The 17,894-nt window shown below is 51.5% G+C and overlaps 1 protein-coding gene across 1 annotated transcript in view; it reads left to right on the top strand.

The window, feature by feature from the left end:
- Nucleotides 1-17,894, top strand: part of LOC122369582 (A-kinase anchor protein 9-like) — a gene marked incomplete at its 5' end in the record, with an annotated part of 67,445 nt that overhangs the window by 8,015 nt on the left and 41,536 nt on the right. The gene's annotated exons all lie outside the window — the stretch shown is intronic.

The raw sequence follows: 17,894 nt of genomic DNA, 5'->3' as shown, positions 1-17,894 counted from the left end.
AGAAGTGGCCCGAAGTGGAAATGGACATTGAGACGAACAGTGAAAACGGACACAGTCTGACACGGGATCGGGGCCGCCTCTGCACCACCATTCAGCGCTTCCCCATGCCACACACGTCCGGCTGTCTATGAGCTAGCCAGGCCGCCCTATCGGCATTCGAGCCACCCCATCCCGGGACCATCGTATTGCCGTCTGCCCGCGAGCCGGGTGTCTGAGATGGGCACCGTATGGCCGTCTGACGCGCCCGGGAAGGTGATGGTCGGGGTGGGATCTCGCGGCGGGAGATGGACGCCGCCCGGCTGGCCACTTTGGCCGAGTTTGCTAAGTTTGGACGGCGGAGAAGGCTGTCTGACGATGTTCGTGGCGGTGCGGGATGGGAACTGAGGAATGGGGCTTTGCGCAATAAGCAGTACCAGGTTCTGCCGCCAGATGTCTCACGAGTCGATTCAGACATGGCGCGCGGCGCGAGGGCCGCTTGCTGCGTTATTATTGCGGTGGAGATGCGCGGATCTCTGAAAGTTTTTACAATTATTTACTGGTTTCCTTTAAAAACACGGTCGTCATTGTGGATTAAGACTACACGATATGGTATATGATGCCGATGGACTGAATAAATGGTCCGAGCTCACAAAGAAAGCGTGGGCTGATAGAATGTTTCTCCCGTTGATACTGGCCTGCACTGTGAACTACTGAAATGTTGGCCTGAGGAAAATTTCGACAACTTACTTAAAAGCTTTAAAGGAGCGATCACTTATCTGTATGCCCTTTGAAGTTCCTCTGGCTCGTGAGGTAGAGTTAGAACGTTTAAAAGGAGTATTCAACTGCACTGAAAAAAAGGAGGGACAAAATGACCGAGTACCCGTGCCGTCGATGAGCTTAAATGAATGATTTCAACCTGGCAAAATCATTCGACATGATGGTGTTTTTTTTTATACAATAAACATAAACGTAAACAACATAAACATTTTGTCTAAGCAAATCATCATGGGCGAATTCGAGGGACGAGTCATGGCAAAAGTTGGCCCTGAAACTGGACTGTGGTCTGTGGACCATGCACAGTGGACGTGCGCATGGGCAGAATGCAACCCTGACAATACCAAGCAGGGGTGCGGAGCCGGAGCCGGAGCTGGAGCCGGAGCCGGCATATTTTGCCCGGAGCCGGAGCCGGAGCCGTGAAACAGCATAGCCCGGAGCCGGAGCAGGAGCCGGAGCCGTCAAAAAAGGGGGCGACTCCGGCTCTTTTTTTAAGAGGAAAAAATATTGACCTAGTTCGGTTTGACAGTACAAGGCAGTAAAATGTGTGGTATTCAAAAAAGCCTTGTCATGCAAATACAGAAGCAACGTGCACCAATCCAACCGCTTTTTTCTTCCACCCGTATTTAATTAATCGCATAGGGGATGTACTGAGTAGGAGCCGTAGCGGTAGCCGGAGCCGGAGCCGGCGGAGCCGGACCATTTTACTCGGAGCCGGAGCCGGAGCCGGAGCCGCCATATGACATTTCACCCGGAGCCGGAGCCGATTTTTTTTTTCCGGAGCCGGAGCCGTCTGAAATTTCCACGGCTCCGCATCCCTGCTTCTAAGTATTGAACACCGTGCTTCGCGCCAGGTTTCTCCATACGCCACCCCATCTCAGCCTTGGAGAACACCAAATCTGACGGAGCTGAGGATCAATGATAACCGCATAATGACTCATGCCTGCTTCTGAGGCCAACACATAATTTTCTAGCCATTTTCACGGAAAAGTTTCTTTTTTAATAATTTTTGACTCAATGAAAGGCACAACTTTGCTTTTGCCAGCGACGTATTACGCTCTACCGACTCTCTAGATCAATGGGATCGTGAGTTATTGACGAACAACTCTTGTGACCAAAGTGACGTTAAAAATTAAGTAACGCAAGGTTGACAATGCAAAAGTGAAGCATATGACCATGCAAAGAGTGTATGAAATCACAATGCCATGTGATTGAAATAGTTTTAGATTATTCCCGGTACCAGACTAATAACAGTATCCATATTTTCCCATTAGCTTACCTATGAAGTAAGCTAATGGGGTCACGTGAGGTCACGTGCCCGACCTGACCTCATGCAACCTCTAGAAAACATTTGGCATGTGCAAGTGTGAGACATCCGGAAAATAGTACGTCCTATAGGTTTCATTATTCTCCCTGTGAAAATTTCTCCGGAACTGAGGCGGTGCGAAGCTGCGACATCTGAGGACCATGCAGAGATTCACTTATGACGTCATAGTTCAGTCAACTGACCTAGCCTCGAAATGTGGTCATTGTCACAAGATCCGCCTTGAATGAAAGGTCAGGGATGTCAAGTTTCAGTTCTTTATCGCCGGTGTGTTTCGATCTATCGCAGGAAAACCTAGGAGGGAGCCGCACCCGCCCCTCTCGGCCGGAGAGGCACAAAATAAGCGTCTCAAAGCCTGAAAGCAAGGAAAATACCCCAAAACTTATCCAAATCGCTATGATCTTAGCTCCGTCCGCCTGTAAATCACGTAAAACGCATCCAATGCGTCGGCCGCCATAGCCACTACCGAGGCCGGCGTGTCCGGATCGCTCGTGCTGCCACCTGTCGGCCGGGCTACATTGAGATATCCCCATTGGATCCTGAGGCAGGGAGGGGGAGGGGGATATGATAGCGGGATGTTGATGTATGTGTGTGTGGGGGGGGGGGGTCTACAGTCATGACGAAGACGTCACTTTAGGAGACAGGGGATAGCGATGTAGGCGACATGGTACCGGAGCGGAACATAGGGCGTGTCATGTCATTAGGGGGGATTTTACCGGTCAATTGGCCGGTGACGTCAGCCTTATTGACCGCGACCGCCGGCAGCACCTTTGTTCAGCTGAATCGGCTCATGGACTGCATGGTAACCGGGGGTAGACGTGTAATTATTCTACTGTGCAGAGATGTTCTCATTTGAAATAACCTAATCTTTCATTAAGATCAAATTGACTTCTGCGTAGCATGCGTAACGCGTTCCATGCCTGGAAGTGTCGGTGGAGCCTTCTGTAGAATGAAGATGATTGACCAAGCCTCGTTTCCTCATATTATTTATGCTGAAAGAAGTAGTTGCTATCTCATTCGACCCACATTACTAATATTGCAACGGTCAATAATTTCACGATCGGTGCACGATATCGGCCCAGTACTTGCTGGTTGCTTAGGGCTAGGACATTGGATCGGTCGTCCTTCATGCTGCCCGGATGACTTCAACCATCCCGATGCTTTTACCGGGAATAAGCTTTCAAACCCAGTCTAGAAATCGCTTTCGTCTCAAGGCGACAGCCTTCATGCATAGAGATGTGTTTGATCTTGCAACTGGACTCGGGACATTTATTATGATGGCGATCGACAAAATCGTGAGATGATTTTGTCCGCTAACTCCCTGGCTTAGATTCGACGACTTTTGGCATTTCCGTAGTTTTAATTTTTATTTTATAATGGAGGCTAACCGGCAATGTAAACCAAAACTGCTCCCCTGTAGTTAAAATGTGTTGTATCCTCACCTATCAATATTATTGAGTGTACTTAAAACCAACCACAAATTCTGTATAGTGGCTTTTCTAAAGCTGAACCTAGGTATCTGCCACTGATATTGCTTAGGTTATGTATGTGCTGTAAAATGGATGATTGCGGTGACTCTGGCCAAATAACCGAAATTCTGGTTTGATGTTCTGAATATCGTAGATCAATGTGGGATCATAAATTTCCGAATATACGGGCCCCGCGGGGAGTTTTATTGCGGCGAACGCAGGCAGTGCTTCCAGCGTCTGATAGGCGAATTTATGTGCAATATGTCCTTTGAAGTGAGGGATGGGAAAATTTGGTATGTCATAAGTCATAGTTTTATCTGGTTGTTGTGAAAACCGCATTGATCCTTGTTTTAACTACGGGTTTTATTGGGAATATTGTTACTCTTTATTGAGCTGATAGAAGGTAACACGATTTATATTTAATTGGCTGCATGCACACTGCACAGAACTTCAAGTCACAGTTTAATCGCCACAGACGCCGCAATCAGGCGAATCTCAATCACACAATCTCAGCCGTCACAGCACACAGCCACTGTGCCTTTCTGACCACCCTCGGCACCACCCCAGCCCCTGTCGCCGCCGCCGCCGCCTCTGATTCATTTGTCTGCGGCCGACGCTCGGCGGCTGGTGGCCGTCCCGCAGAGCAGGCCGGTAATTTGTCCGGGACCGTGCCGATCAGCGCTGCTGTCTGGGGGCGGTACCGGCCCGTCCCTCGCTCTCTCCCTCGTCTCTCCCTCTCCATCTCTCTCTCCCTCTTCTCCCTCACTCTCCTCTCCCTCTCTTTGACCGACTGTCGATTCCCAACACTCGCCTTCTGCCAGCTCTTTCTTCGTTCCCAGCTAGCTATTCGCCGCGGACCGTCTCTCGGAAGCCGTTTTTTCTTCGGTCGTGTCGTTTTCTTCTTCAATTTCGCCGCTGTTCGCTTGGAGACGCCTTTTCCCGGCGACATTGGCACTTGGAAATCCCAGCCAGCCGGATCTATTTCGCTGAGAAACCGTCTCAGCTATTCAGCGTTGCTTACGTCGGGGTGATGGATACGTTATTTCTTAGAAGCTGTAGCTGGCCCGATTGAAGATGTCGTTATTTCGGAGCGCCGGACGGCCGTGATGATGTAATGAATGTGGCGGAACTGGGCTCCAACTGCTCGTTACACCGCTTGCTGGACTGTTCTCTGCTTCAGCTTGGCTGATCGGCCCGGTCGTCTGCTTACGCTTCTGTGCATCTCAACAGACTCGGTAGCCGCTGAGGGCTGAGATTGGCCAGCCACAGATGGTTGGTCTTTTGAGTCTGCTGGGTCGTATTGGGTCCGGTTCTGTCCCCGGCCCGGTGACGTGCCTGTGAACTTCTTCCCTCTCCCTCAGCTTCGACCTGAGCCCTGATACCGTCACTGTGGTATTTGTAGTATCACGTATGATGCCTGTGATGACACGTGTGGTATCTTTGAGGTCACGTATCATATTCGTGATGCCACGAGTGGTGTCCTTGACATCTCTTCCAAGTTCCAGCCCTCGCCTCAGTCCCATTCCATCCAGACCTGACGGCCTCCCATCCGGCGCTGTAATGCGCTTCATTCCGTCGCCCTGCTGCTGCTCGCATTCCCTCCCTGGGAGTCAGGCTCGTTTGCTGAGTGGCGGTTGGGCCGGTGCCTTGCCGTCTAGTGTCACAATCGTGCCGGAACGGCCAATACACGACGTGCCGAGAACGCAGCTACCGCGCTAGATGGAGACTCAGCGCGATGTCCATGACAAAGGAGGCCGCGCAAAAACTGGAGTGGTTGAAAACTGAAATTGGAAATCTACGGGAAATGAATTGAGTTATTCAAATCGTGATTAAATCGGAGACGTTCGGCCGAGCTCTTCCGATCGAGAAAAGTTTCCCGAGGCTTGCAAGCCTTCATTTTTGTATTTTCCAATCTCCGGCTATCCCATTCGGCAAGCAAAAAATTCATAATCAGCAACTCAATTTCAGCCCACTTAGTAATCGACTTGCCTCAATATTTCCTATTTCCCTTGGCGATTCTACCGGTAGTAATGTGAAGGAATGGCGGGTGGAGACCGGAGAACGGGATATGGTCAAACGGGAGTTGCTGCTGGACGGACTGTGTGAGGCGCTGAAGCATTGCGGCACAGTCTATATTCCAGGCGGTCGCCGCGGCCACGGCCGGCTGCCGGCTCAGCTCTGCCCGGCTGCGGCTCGGCCGCGCAACGCCGGCGTGTGTTGCGGCACAGTAGGCGATCCAGGGGCAAACTCGGCCGCGCGGCTCTGCGCTTCGCCTGTACCCGAGCTAACTACAAGGCTTGGCAGCCTCATGAGTCATGGGAGATGCCATTTGGTTTATGTGACTGTAATCATTGAGTAATTGTACTCATTGGTTGATTAGTAAAGCTGCTAAGATTGCGTAAGATTTTGAAGACATCAACCGCCGTCCGAAGTTGGGAGGAATTTCTCAATTTGGGGTAAGTCTTCCGGAATGGTCCATGGCGTTGCAGACTGCATATCAATTGCGGGCTTTAGAACTTACTAGGGAATCTGACAGCAATGTAATGACAAGAACCGGCGATGCTTCCAAATTCCAGATCTTCTATCATTCGAGTAGGGCTAGATCCCAAAGCCTTTTGAGTTTATTCCGTTCGTGTCTGTGGCGGTTCGACACCGCCCGCCGACCGGACCCAACAGCAGCCAATATGGACCGTCGCCGTCCCGCGGAGGGTCGCTCTCACGGCGTGTCACGGCCGCCGGCTGGAGCCGTCGCTCTCGACACCGCGACAATAGCCCGACGACGGGAACAAATCGGACGCGGCCGACAGCCGGGCGCGACTGTCACCGAATAGAGGCCGTGTCTGGTCGGATCCGATGGTGCGGACAGTGGAGCTGGCGACTGTCACTGGAGGGAGGGGACGGGGGGGGGGGGTCGAACAGGGAGCGTGGCTGGGTTAGTGTCAGGGTGTGGCTGAATTTGTGGAGAGTGTATCTGAATCAGTGCCTTTCGGTGGTTGGTGGCGCTGCTGGACTTGCCGACAATTCAAGGTGTCTGGATCCCCTGCTGATTTCGTTCCAGTGTGGAAGAGAGGTGTGATTGGGCTAAACATTCGATAATCATAAAGAAGAGTCAAGAACTGAAAATGTTAGCTCATTCAGAGTTGGATGTAGATAAATTACCATAGAAGCAATGAAATTACTCATTTTTGCATTAATTTACAAAGGCTCATTCAGAAAGTGCTCTATTCTGCGCGCTACCTCACCCGGCACCTGTAGCGCTATTCCACCCTCTTGATCCGGCCTCAAATCAAATGCCATACCATGGCCCTCTCTTATCGACACAGCTCTGATTTCCGGCCAGCTTCCGGCTGCAATTTCTTCCGCATCATCTCGTGCTCTGACGCGGCTCTAATTGATCCTGTAGCCGCCCGGCGCCCAACTTGTGTCGATTTATGGCCACAAGTTCCGGTGGCCGCCTCGGGCCGTGTGTATACGTGGTGCACTCCAGAAGTATTGAGACTTTTTCAGTAGAGACAGTTGCCTGTTTCAGAGAAGCATGAAACTTGTGTGACTCTCGAAATGGAACCTCCCGAGTCCAATGCACCTGCTTTAGCGCTCCTGTCACTGCCTGAAGGCCTGCTGATAGACCTTCAAAGTGAAGGTGCCCAGGGCCTCTGTCACAGCCTCACTCATCTCCTCCACATCCTCCGAAAGACGGCCCCTGAGCTTCCCTGTCAGTCTGGGGAACATCCAGAAGCCACGGGGGCCAGATCAGGACTGTGGGAATGGTTACGGACGGTTTTGACGCACATCTGTGTCAGATAGTTCGCCTCCATGGTGGACTTGTGGGTGTGTGCGCTATCCTGGTGCAGGAGCCCCTGGCCACAGTTGAAGAGTTCCGACCTCTTGCGGCGAAATATCTTTCTCAACTCCCTCAGACCCTTCACGAATCATTCCTTGTTGACCATCTGGCCGTAGGGGATCCAGGTTATGAAGTTTTTGCCTTTTTGTTCTAAGTAAGGGATTAATTTGAGCTTCCCAGGGGAGCTGCGCTGTCTGTCTTTATTGGGTCTGAAGGAGTCAGTGTGTTTTCATTGGACCTTCTGTCTCTTGGTCTCCTGATGTTAAAAATACATCCAGCTTTCGTCCCAAGTCACTTGAGAGTCAATTTGCTATGTTTCTCGGGTATTTTTGCCAAGCTAATCCCAAAATTGTATTGCACAGCGACCCTCCAAGTTGTCTTCACTGAACAACCTGACTGTGCTCTACACTGGTCACTGTGACAAGCCGCGTGCGACTTGCCATGTTCAGGGTGACACCTTTGCCGTCTTTTGCAACATAGAAAAACAAAATAACGCAAGTGCGCTTATAACAACTGTGGTAAGAACTTGTGAGAACAATAAGTATCTAGCACTGTTCATATGGATTTTACGAGGCCAGTCTCAAAACTTCTGGAGTGGACGACGTATTTAGCTGCTGAATTGGTGCCCTTTGTGCCGACCACTGGTCCGGGGACGGCTATTTATGAGGTCGTATTGACGGCACAAGTGCTGCACCCGACTGGTGTGATGGCGCTCTGTGTCGTTTCATGGACAGATGGAAGGTGGATGGTTGTTACCAGGCAGTTTTGGTTGTGTCGGTGGGTGTGGGTATCAGTTAGGGTTCGGGGGGTGCATGTATGAGGAATGATGAGGTGTCGTATATTTGCTGGTACTGAATGTTACCGATATCAAATGGATGATAGAAGGTGATTGCTCCTATTGGCTTAAGGGCTGTTGCGTGGGCAGCTGAAGCGCACCCACAATAGCACAGCGCAGCCTTGCGGTGCTCGTTAAGCCCCGATACCGCGGCACTAGCGGTAATTCCGGATGGCCTATCGTCATCCTTTTCCGATCAATGACTGTTTAGAAGTTCGAATACTTCCCTTCCCCCTCCCGTTCCCTCCGTTACGTCCCTCCGTTACGTCAACCTATGGGCTCTTCGTTAGGCACCATCACTGCTGTCGCTGAAATACTGTCAACAAGTGCATCTGCATCGGAAACCAACACCACTGGTGGCTGGCTGGTGGCCGGATTCCGAGAAAAGTGCGCTCAAATGATTTACGAGCGAGGAGCTTAATGTGCTCGAGCTTTTAGAAAATGATCCATTAAAAGCTATGTATGAATGATTTATGTTGCGCGCAGTGGTGATGTAGGGCTGGACACGAGGAAATTAGTTTGGATGTTTTATTTCATTGCCCTTGTTGAAAATTACAAATTTATAATTGCGCTGTGCACATTTGCGAAAATATTTATTGTCGCATCATTGAATGAACTTTGATTTTGCGCTGGGCTCCATGTGTGGATTGCGCAACTTTGTCTGAGTTCATTGCCGAATTCACACGGCAATGAACTAGTGGCAACGGTCAACTGTAGGACATGTCTGAGTGCAATATATTTGCAATCTCTTTGTTTCATTATTTGTGGGTCGAAAGTCTGATGAACGCCCAGTTATGAATTTTTGTTCCATTCGTCATTGATCAAGTATTCAAAAAGTTCAGGCTAATTCCATGCCTGCCGACTTAACGGTGCAATAGCGGTTGGTCATATTACCAAATGACGAATATCCATACGACCACCTGGTCCCTTTCATCAGCATATTCCCCGTTTCCATCACCCCATCTCGCTGTCATTCGTGCCGGCCTGGCACTTTACTCCTCTCTCCTGTCTGGTTCTGTGAGAGGTGAGGGGAGGCGTCGCACCATCCTAGCCGCCTCTGCTGGCTCTGTGAGGCCCTGTGGAGCCGTGCCGAGCTCGTTAGACGAGATGGCAGCCATCAGGGGCCGCCGCCGCCGGTGCCGCCGTGCCAACCGGCGTCATAGCGGCCTGACGACAGCGGCGACGATGGCGGTGGTTTTAGCGACGGTGGAGGTGATGGTGGTTGGTGACGGTTGGTAACGGTTTGGTGTTTGCGATGGTTGCGACAAGTTGTTTGTTTTGAAGGTCACAGTTGGTGGCAGTGGTGACGGTTACAGACTATGGGAAGTTAGGCTAACAGTTACTGGTGTCTGGTTGCACTGTGGCAGCTGATAGTCGCAACTCAGTATCAGCAATGGTTGATAATAAGCCATGATTGAGTCCAGCAATCATGATCATCCAGCACAGACTTGGCTGCAACGAGCAGCCTGCTATCAGTGATGCGCCTTGAGTCGACCGCCGCTGAGTAAACCGCTTAGAGCACTTTGAAGCTACAAATCAAGCGGATAACTTTCTGCCAAGTTTGCATTTGTTGCAAACCGGTGGAATTAAACAGAGCCAGTTGCATTTAGCGCAGCTGACGGGCCCTTGATTGCGTCCTATCTCTCTGGGCCAGCTAGTGTGTCGCTTGAGAAATGGTGCCAGAAATGTTCACACTTGAACTCTTGCCTGTGGATTGGATTGGATTAGATTGTTGGTGAGCCACTGTGTGCTGGGACTGCCGATAATCCACTGTAGGTTGGACTGGGATTGCCGATAACCAATTGTAGATGGGAATGAATTATTGCCAGCTAGCGCCGCGTGGTTCGACACCAAGCATAGCACAAAGTAACCGACAAGAAGCAGAAGATTGGTACGGAGTGGTTATAGGTTGTGAAGATACGTGCAAAGATGCTTGTTAAGATTCTTGGTGAGCCAGTGCAGTGGTGAAAAGAGTGGATGACGGGATATTGGTCAAGGAATGCTATTATATATATATGTATCGGTCAGCTGCGCCGGACCGGTCATGTGTCGCCTCTTATCACGGCCTGCCCGCCCCTGGTGAGTGGTTATGATGGACTGGGGCAGTGCGGCCGATAGGTAGTGTGGTCCGCACGGGACGGTATCCCCAGAGGAACGCGGGTTCTGGCTGCGGGGAGGTATTGGCACTGCTTATCTATATCAGTGCCGAGGCCGGCAGTGCTTCCGGCAATGCGCGACAAGATGGAAGCTTGGGAGTTCGTTTGACGATAAGAGACCACAATAGGCTGATGGAACCAATATTTGGCGAGATGGGATGTCTGAAATCATTTTTTGAAATTAAATCTAAAACATTTTTCGACGGCTTTGTTAGCTTTTCTGCAAAGGAAGATCGCAAGCAACAAAAAAGGAGCTGTTTGTAGAGTTTTGCTCTGATGCAGTATGAGCGAATATCTGAGAGAAAAGCAGCTAAGAAAGTCATCCCGGTGCTGATCGCACCCGTCGCCATTTCTATCGGCGCCAATTCTATCCTATTTTCGTCGTCTCCTACGCTTCGTCGCCTTTCAGAGCCTCGTCCTGTCCAACTACTATTTCTTTCCAGAATCGGCAACGACGCTCCGTCTGGAATAGGCGACGGCGTCCTGTCACGTACGTGGTGCCTCATCGGAGTCAGCACAATGTCCCGAGTCAGCACAATGTCAGTCTGTCCGAGTCAGCAGGGTCGGCGACTCTGCTGAGTCAGACCAGCACTGGCCGAATCGGGGGCGGAGCGGAGTCTTGTCGAGTCTGTAGAGAGACTGCCAGGAGTCAGGACTCGGGAGTATGTCAGGAATGGGCCGGAGGACTGAGGTGTTATGCGGGGGCCGGTCCTACGACACGATATAAAGTTGAAACGTTGAAAAGTTTTCGTCGTATGCTAAAGACATTTCGCATTGGTGAAACTAGATAATACCCATCGATGATATTCTATGGCCGAGAATGGTCGAACCGTAGAACCTATATCGATATTGCCTGCTTGTGATTTCTTTCGGTGCTTTGTAGCGGAATAGTGCTACGCGTCGGCGATTTTTGAACTTACGAGTCGGCCTCGAGCCTAAGTAGGGAGGCGAAACGTGATACGCATCGCGCGCCGGATTTCTTTTATTGTTTTCTATTCGGTAAGCGGGTTAGATTTCTGCTGGGGATTTGCTGGCGTCTGCTGGCGGCACAAGGAGCTGTATTGTATCAGGGGGCTCCGAGACGCCTGCCTGGTGGCACGCGAAACTGAACCGGTAACACAATCAGAGGAAGGTGTTCAAAACAGTTCAGCTCGGCTGCCTTTGTTTCTACGAACACTGCTTTGTCGATGACTATGTTGTCACGCAGTTTTATTCCTAGCGCAGCTGCGAAGGTCCGGAACACTGCATGCCAAGCAACGGGCCAGATGAGACTGTTTGTGCCCCGTGCTTGAGGCGGCTACCGGCTCGGAATTAGGGGCCGACGAGGACCCACTTAGCGTCCGAGCACCGGCAAATGGGAATCGATTATTCGTGCGTTGTCCGCGGCCGCCGCCGCCGGTCTGCGGTTGTCGTCACGGCACGGCGGTCTGGCCAGCAGCCTACCGAGCTTACTGTCCGGGATGGACAGTTGGGCCATGGAGCTGGGGGACAGTCCAGCCCCGGAGACTGAGCTGGAGAAAGCTGGGCTCCAGGGACTGATCTGAAGGTCAGCCGGGGCTAAACGACGGTGACAGCCGGGCTTTGGTGGCGAAGCCCGTGAGATGACTGGGCCTTAGGGCTGAGTTGAGAATATTCGAGTCCCAGGGCCTGAGCTGGGGAACTGACATATTTAGCGACAAGACGCCGAGAGGAGGCCAGCATTCAGCTCGTGCTGGATTTTACTTGAACGACTCAGCATGCAACAAGCACGCGTTTTGATGATTTCGATAAAAGGCTACTCGGAACTCTAGGATCTTAAGCGATTTTTCTGCCACTTGAGCGGCACTTGTGAACATGAACTGATCTTAGATGTGTTTGGCTAGCTCTCCCCGCTCCGCCTCGCTCGGAACACGTATGCGCGTTCACGTTCGGCGGAGTGCGCGGATCCCCTGATTGCCATGCAGCCCGTGGTACCGCCTGTGTAGCTGAGCGCGTCAGGCAGACGCTCGCGGTTGGCCCCCGAACGGAGCCCCCAGGCAGTTTGTCCGGTGAAGGTCACGCTGCTGGGCGGTCAGCACGTGCGGTGCGCGGTAACCGTGACCTCTGACCCTTCGCTGCGCTGGTGCCCCCCTCCCAAGACGGAGGGAGGGGAAGTGGATATTGGAGCGGCGCGAACGGTGTCCTATGAGTCGCTAAATGTCCGAAGTTTTGAGAAGTTTGACCGAATTCGACGTGTTGTTGATTGGACGGGGCTTTGGTGAGACAACAATGCACATTTGCCGATTTATTCCTTTTTTTGTAAACAAGTTTGACGTTATCCTTTGATCAGGTAGCTAAATGATAATAAGTCATCATCAGACGAGATTGCAATGATAACGAACTAACACTTATCATTCACGTTTGCAGGGAAGTCAAGGGCCAAAACGGCTGTCTGATGCGACTCCTTGTTTTACTTCGTAATTTGCATTTTTGAGTCCAAGCACCTACTCGCCTAGTGGGTTTCAGTACGCTCAGTGGTTAGGCTTCATCCAATCAACTCTCTTCTTCTGTGTAGTGGGTTAACGATTCTCGGTGATCATTCGTTGGGGCTTTTACCAATCGTCGGGTCTAGTCCCGCTGCCGCGGCGCTGGGTCCCTGCCAGCGGTATCGGCCCTCCGATCGACTGTCGGGTGGCAACCGACCTCTTCCATGGACCGGCCGGGGCGGCGACGGACATCGACCTGCCAAAGCCCGAGTGACCGCCGCCGCCGCAGTCAATAGTCATCCGGCTGGGGTCTGCTGATGTCAGCGGGTGTCATCGAATGGCGGGCCGCGGACAGTGCGGACTTCTGTGAGGTCAGGATGAGTCCGTCGGAGGCATTAAAAGGAGCATCGGGAGGGTTTTGTATCTTCGCCGGGTTTTGTATCATCGCCGATGAGGTGGTTGTTTGCTCGTTTTTGGGGTCGACGTGCCTCGCTTCTGGAATGAGATAGCTTCTGGGTCGGTGATTTTCGTTTTTGTCGGTGGTTGAGAGGGTGACCTCTGCCAACTGGGATGCGGGAGTCGGCGGGATGGGGGAGGAGCGAACGGGGAAAGTCGGCCATTTATCGACCTTGGAACGATGTAAATATAACGAGTGTGTGTCAGTCCGTGGATTTGTCGCAGGTGAAAGCTACTAAGCCGATAAAAAATGCTGCAATTTCCAAATGAAAAGCGATGTGTTCTCATTTGTTCTCAATGTCAAATCGTCATGCAGTGACTAAGACTGTTTTCTATGACCAGTGCTCACCGAGGGAGCTTCATTGGAAGAGCTCCTACGCCGCTAGCAGGCTTTCAAGCACCACGGGCGACAAGCTCCTGACACGAGTTAATCAATGCTGAGACCCGTCACATTTGACAGGCTTAACTCGCCTCCACTCAACTAAGTGGTCAGCCTCGAGCCACCGTCTTCGTCCATCCGGCATGCAACTGGTGCTCCATTCAGTTCGATGTTGGGCTCATCACTCAATTAGCACGACAAGTGTCGGCGCCGTAACAAAGCACCGTGTCGGCGGCGTCGGCTGACCTTTCACCGGGGTCACGGCACCCTCCCCTCCCCGTCCCCACCACAGACCGGTAGGGTTGACGGGCCGATGGACCCCGCCCTGGACGGACGGGCTGTCCCGGCCGCCGGACTCAAATAGAGCCTCATCCGTTTAAGCTGGCCTCACGAGCTGACCGCTCCATCCTGTGATGGGACAGGCCATCCATCTTACTCAGCGGGATATTCGGTAGTCACATACACTCCGTGAGGGGCTGGTGTTTAAATAAATGATTTATTGTAGCATTAGTGAAGTTAGCTGTTGAACATGTAGGGGTGATGTTCAAAGAACTTGATAATACATTTTAAATCAAATTAAACACACACTAGATTGTGCTAGCAATCTTAAATCCCTCTCCGTTTTCGTCCTTCTGAGTCTTTGCTGTGCAGTGTGAAACGTGCTTTATGTATAATTTGGATTTGTAATTTACACCCTTGGGCTGCACGATGTCAGCAATCTGCATCCCACTCGCCTCTGAAGTAGGTCACCGTCTCATCTCGCGCGCGCTCCCCGTCACCTGCTGTCCTCCCGAATCAGGTCCTGTTTGACCCGCGTTACCGCGCTGACCCCAGGGGACCGCCCGCGGTCGCTCCCGGTGGCGGCTCCTTTGATCTCGGAGGCGATGCTGCTGGGGCGACATCAAAGCCCCAGCCGCCGCCACTAATTGACCGCTCTACTCAGAGGGAGCGACTGGCTCGTGTGACATGTGACGTATGTGACGTGGCGTGACGTGTGATCGGACCGTCACAGGCAGCCGTCACTGCGGAACTCTTGCCAGCTTAGGTCTTTGAGTCTGTTCTCTGCAATGACCGGTACCGCATAGGAAAGTACCCTGTAAAGGACAGTCGCATAGTCGGCTTGGACGCATTGACTCGATTGTCAGTTTGTGCTGCTACGAGCCACTTCAGCCCAATGTTGCACTGGGAGGATGTTAGAATTATCGATTTCCTCTACAGCAATCGACATAAATATCGATATTTGATATGGTTCTTTGATCGTCGATACCCTTTTGCTACATGATCATGCAACATTTAAACATGCTGGTCCTACGCCATCGATGAAATTGCAATGTCGCTTCTTGGTAGCACTCCAAACTTTTCACGCTCACAACTTCGCACTGGGCCGTTCTACCGAGCACGCGAGAGATCGGCCCCAGCCATTTCTAGTCACCAGCGCGGCAGACCGAGCCTGCGTGCTCTACCAACAAGGGGCGAATCGGTGGATTGCATGCTGCTGGCTCCACTAGAAAAGGATCGAAAGGTGGAAACGGAAGGGAGTGGAGTAGACGGTTGTGACTTAAAATGTAGAATTGTGGCCAGGAAGGGTGGAATATAGTAGGGGCCAAACAGACAGCGACTTCATTCGCCGGACGAAGTGCCCTGTCGACTTCTGACTCACCTTCACTGCCGCTCGATCCCGGACGTCGGCTGTGTCGGTGCCGACGATCGGCCGCGTCGGTTCCGACGATCGGTTCCGCCGCGGTCCGACGCACGACTGACGGAGCGACTCCGCCCGCCGATGGTCGTCGGTCGGCGCGCGCCGGTGCTCGGGGTCCCTTCCCCGGTGACGACACACCTTTGGCTGTTCCACTGGGACCTTGGGCCTGTCGATTTACTGATCCCAGAGAGCTGCTGATCAGTATCACATAAAAATCATATCTCTTCTGATCACAACTATGTCTTGATGCTAGGTCCGGCGCCGCCGACGCACCAGGGTTTATTTCACTAGTGACGGGGACATGACGATGTACTGGCTGCAGAATGTTGTTCGGCTTGTCCTAGTATTTTGCTGCCTACTGATGCCGAAGCTTCTGATAATGACCAAGGACAATCTGCAAGGAGAAGCAAGGGGTGAGGGAGAGAGAGCCAATGAAATTATCCATCTGTTGCTCCGGTCCTTTGTTGGTGACCCGTATAAATGCCAGTGTCACGACTTATGCACCTGGTAGGCAGGCATCACCAGGCAGCCGCGCCTCACCACGGCTGGCCTCACGAGGCAGCCGGTCTCATCACATCACATCACATCTCATCACATCACATCACACAGCAGATTATCACATCGCTCCGAGGCCTGAACAGTCCTCAAATATTACACTAGGGAGCTCTCCCGCCCCGAACGCGAAGCTCTGAGAAACATAATTATTGTTTATGCTCAACTTCTGTTCGTGTTTTGGGTGCTCCAAGTGGTCTTGGTCTTTCCACTGAATCATGGTGATTTTAGAGAAAGTTTGGTTCCACTGAGTTCAACAAGCTAGTCGGTTTCCAGGCCCAGATCAGGTCGTTTCCTTGCAGATCCGCATCGGATTGTCCTTTCATGTTTACCTGAATGTTGTAGTTTGCATTCTTATTTTCTTGAAAAAAGTCACAATTTAAAGTGACTGTTTGCTTAGCCAAGTGTCCAACAATTTTCGTTGCAAATTCATAATCTTCTAATTCCATCTCGGACTTCCCATTTAGCTATGTTACCTGCACAATGAAACTCAAGATAACTAATGCGCATCCTGTCTTCTTAACCCTCGCATGTGTGCGGCGTTTGCCAGCTTCTAATGTGTAGGGGGGGGGGGTCGGTTGGACCCCCCCTTGCCGTTTGGCCCCTGATCGAGCTAGAGCTTCGCGGAAAAAACGAGCGTGTTGCCCGTGACGAGACGAAGCCGATGATACCCAATTTTAAGGTCCTAGGTCATTGGTTGACCTTCCAGGTCAGGTCAATGACCCAAAGTCGGGAAAATCGGGACCTGTTAGAAAGTCGTAAAGTGTGGCTGCTAAGGGGTTTTTCGGGGTGCTGATCACGAATATCGTGTTAGTTTTGATCACAGAGGATGTCTTTAAGCATTTAGACCAGGTCGGGTCAGGTCAGGTCAGGTCAACCAGTAGGCGTCGTGACGGGTATTCGTAGTACGTGTCAACCGCCTCTGACAGCTCCGTAACATGTTACGAAGGCACCAAAACTACTTCGTAAATGTTCAAATGGTTGCTAAATTCGAATTCAGCTCCAAAAACTAGCCTAGAAACATGTACAGCTCGAAAAAGTGAACCGAGGTCACCCGAGGTCACCAAAGGTCAATGACCTGACCTGACCTTCAGGTGACCTTGACACCCACCCTAATGCATGGAAGCAACATCAAATCACATGTTTGAACGTTTGAAACCACGAAAAGCTTGCAAACGCGCGGCTAATGCGAGCCAACATACGCAGAATCGCGATTCCGGCCAAACATGGTCTCGGAAAAGAGGTCACAGGTCAAAGGTCATTTGGGTCAGGGTCATGAAATTTTCAGAGTAGGTGTCAAATTGATCAATGTGAGGGTACTGAAAGTTTCGTCGCGATCGGCCGCTTTTTACGCGAGTTATTTGCGAAAAACCATGGGGGGGGGTCCATCCGACCCCCCTACACATGCGAGGGTTAAACTCCCCGTCACATCAAACGGTAATTTGGGCTTGTTTCACTCTCGCGCGAGACTTTGTAACTTCGCGTTGTCTGACAAAAAGGCTCCACTTAGCGCGGAGCCGTGTTTACTGAATACTGAAGCCTCGCCCGAGGACCGGCGGTAAATTGTTGCTGAGATATGTCCGGATGAAAGGAGCCAAATGAAATGGCAACGCCCGGGCGAGCCTTTTTGCTGCAGTCATTCGTTTGCGGCACACAAAACAACGGCCGAATCGGACGCGTGCGTATTTTGTGTTGGAGGATGTTTCTTAGTGCGTAGGTGGGTGCTTTGTCTTCTTGCAAACTGAGTGGAATCTACTCGTAATTTTTGGTAAACGGATTGTGAGCTCGGTATCACAGACAGTGGGGCGCTTTACGAACAAGTCGCGTAACTCCAACCTAATGCAGGATTCCTTATTCCTCACATTTCTTGCAGAATCAGCTGTGTATTGTAGAGCCCGGTCATCGACTGCTATTGCGTAACAACCCTCCAAGCTGCCTGGCATCGATTGTGTGACCTTCAGCTGTGCCCAGTCGTTACCGGGGTCA

Source organism: Amphibalanus amphitrite, unplaced genomic scaffold (genome assembly GCF_019059575.1).
Source record: "Amphibalanus amphitrite isolate SeventyFive unplaced genomic scaffold, NRLGWU_Aamphi_draft 001052F_arrow, whole genome shotgun sequence".
In the NCBI taxonomy this organism is placed as follows: domain Eukaryota; kingdom Metazoa; phylum Arthropoda; class Thecostraca; order Balanomorpha; family Balanidae; genus Amphibalanus; species Amphibalanus amphitrite.
This window is presented reverse-complemented; position numbering and strand designations above follow the sequence as displayed.